Genomic DNA, 2,447 nt, shown 5'->3' with positions numbered 1-2,447 from the left:
AAACAAAAATATTTATATTTTATTTTATTTAATTTTCGAATTCCTCTCCCTCTCATCTCCTTCTATTTATTTATTTATCTACTAACACCCCTCTTTCACTCAAAAATTCGAACCTACTTTTCTCCTTTGTGTTCGAATTCTTATCTTTTCCTTCCTCCATTCTTCTCTTCCTATACTCATATAATGAATCTCTATACTGTGACATAGAGGATTCCATATTTTCTTTTCTGTTCTCTTCTTTTTCATATGAGCAGGAACAAGGATAAGAACATTCTTGTTAAAGCTGATCCTGAACCTGAAAGGACTTTGAAGAGGAAGCTAAGGGAAGCTAAAGCACAACTCTCTGGAGAAAATCTGACAGAAATTTTCGAAAAAGAAGGAGACATGGCCGAAACCAACAACAATGCAAGGAAGATGCTTGGTGACTTTACTGCACCAAATTCCAACTTACATGGAAGAAGCATCTCAATCCCTGCCATTGGAGCAAACAATTTTAAGCTAAAGCCTCAATTAGTTTCTCTGATGCAACAGAATTGCAAGTTTCATGGACTTCTATCAGAAGATTCTTTTCACTTCTTAACTGAATTCTTGCAAATCTGTGATACTGTTAAGACCAATGGGGTTGATTCCGAGGTCTACAGGCTTATGCTTTTCCCGTTTGCTGTAAGAGACAGAGCTAGAATATAGTTGGACTTTCAATCTAAAGATAGCCTGAACTCTTGGGATAAGCTGGTCACGGCTTTCTTAGCCAAGTTCTTTCTTCCTCAAAAGCTTAGCAAACTTAGAGTGGATGTTCAAAGCTTCAAACAGAAAGAAGGTGAATCCCTCTATGAAGCTTAGGAGAGATACAAGCAACTGACCAAAAAGTGTTCTTCTGACATGCTTTTAGAATGGACCATCCTGGATATATTCTATGATGGTCTGTCTGAATTATCAAAGATGTCATTGGACCATTCTACAGGTGGATCCATTCACCTAAAGAAAATGCATGTAGAAGCTCAGGAACTCATTGACATAGTTGCAAATAACCAGTTCATGTACACTTCTGAAAGGAATCCTGTGAGTAATGGGACGCCTCAGAGGAAGGGAGTTCTTGAAATTGATACTCTAAATGCCATATTGGCTCAAAACAAAATATTGACTCAACAAGTCAATATGATTTCTCAGAGTCTGAATGGATTGCAAGCTGCATCCAACAGTACTAAAGAGGCATCTTCTGAAGAATAAGCTTATGATTCTGAGAACCCTGCAATAGCAAAGGTGAATTACATGGGAGAACCCTATGGAAACACCTATAATCCCTCATGGAGAAATCATCCAAATTTCTCATGGAAGGACCAACAAAAGCCTCAACAAGGCTTTAACAATGGTGGAAGAAACAGGTTTAGCAATAGCAAGCCTTTTCCATCATCCACTCAGCAACAGACAGAGAATTTTGAGCAGAATCCATCTAGCTTAGCAAAAATAATCTTTGATCTATCTAAGGCCACTCTAAGTTTCATGAATGAAACAAGGTCCTCCATTAGAAATTTGGAGGCACAAGCGGGCCAGCTGAGAAAAAGAGTCACTGAAACTCCTCCTAGTACTCTCCCAAGCAATACAGAAGAGAATCCAAAAAGAGAGTGCAAGGCCATAACCTTACTTGGTGTGGCCGAACCCAGAGAGGAGGAGAAGGACGTGAATCCTAGTGAGAAAGACCTCCTGGGACGTTCACTGACCAATAAGGAGTTTCCCTTTGAGGAACCAAAGGAATCTAGGCTCATCTAGAGACCATAGAGATTCCATTGAACATCCTTTTACCATTCATGAGCTCTTATGACTATTCTTCCTCTGAAGAGGATGAAGACATCATTGAAGAGCAGGTTGCTAAATATCTAGGAGCCTTCATGAAGTTGAATGCCAGTTTATTTGGTAATAATACTTAGGAGGATGAACCCCCCTTGTTCACCAATGAACTCAGTGCATTGATAAGGCAAACATTGCCTCAGAAGAAACCGGATCCCGAAAAGTTCTTCATACCTTGTACCATAGGCACCATGACCTTTGAGAAGGCTCTGTGTGACCTTGGGTTAGGGATAAACCTTATGCCACTCTCTGTAATAGAGAAACTGGGAATCTATGAGGTATAAGCTGCAAGAATCTCACTAGAGATGGCAGACAAATCAATGAAACAGGCTTATAGATTAGTAGAAGACTTGTTAGTAAAGGTTGAAGGCCTTTACATCCCTACTGATTTCATAATCCTAGACACTGGGAAGGATAAGGATGAATCCATCATCCTTGGAAGACCCTTCCTAGCCACAGCAAAAGCTGTAATTGATGTAGACAGAGGAGAGTTGGTCCTTCAACTGAATGAGGACTACCTTGTATTTAAAACTCAAGGATCTCCTTCTGTAACCATGGAGAGGAAGCATGAAAAGCTTCTCTCACTGCAGAGTCAACCAAAG

General features: G+C 39.9%; 1 non-coding gene across 1 annotated transcript; it reads right to left on the bottom strand.

Annotated features, from left to right (window-relative positions):
* Positions 1-777: 777 nt before the first annotated feature.
* LOC112774233 (small nucleolar RNA R71) lies at positions 778-885 on the bottom strand. The gene has a single exon (XR_003188731.1). It is a non-coding gene; the product is annotated as a small nucleolar RNA R71 (small nucleolar RNA).
* Between the last annotated feature and the right edge of the window lie 1,562 nt (positions 886-2,447).

This window comes from Arachis hypogaea, chromosome 18 (assembly GCF_003086295.3).
Source record: "Arachis hypogaea cultivar Tifrunner chromosome 18, arahy.Tifrunner.gnm2.J5K5, whole genome shotgun sequence".
In the NCBI taxonomy this organism is placed as follows: Eukaryota; Viridiplantae; Streptophyta; class Magnoliopsida; order Fabales; family Fabaceae; genus Arachis; species Arachis hypogaea.
This window is presented reverse-complemented; position numbering and strand designations above follow the sequence as displayed.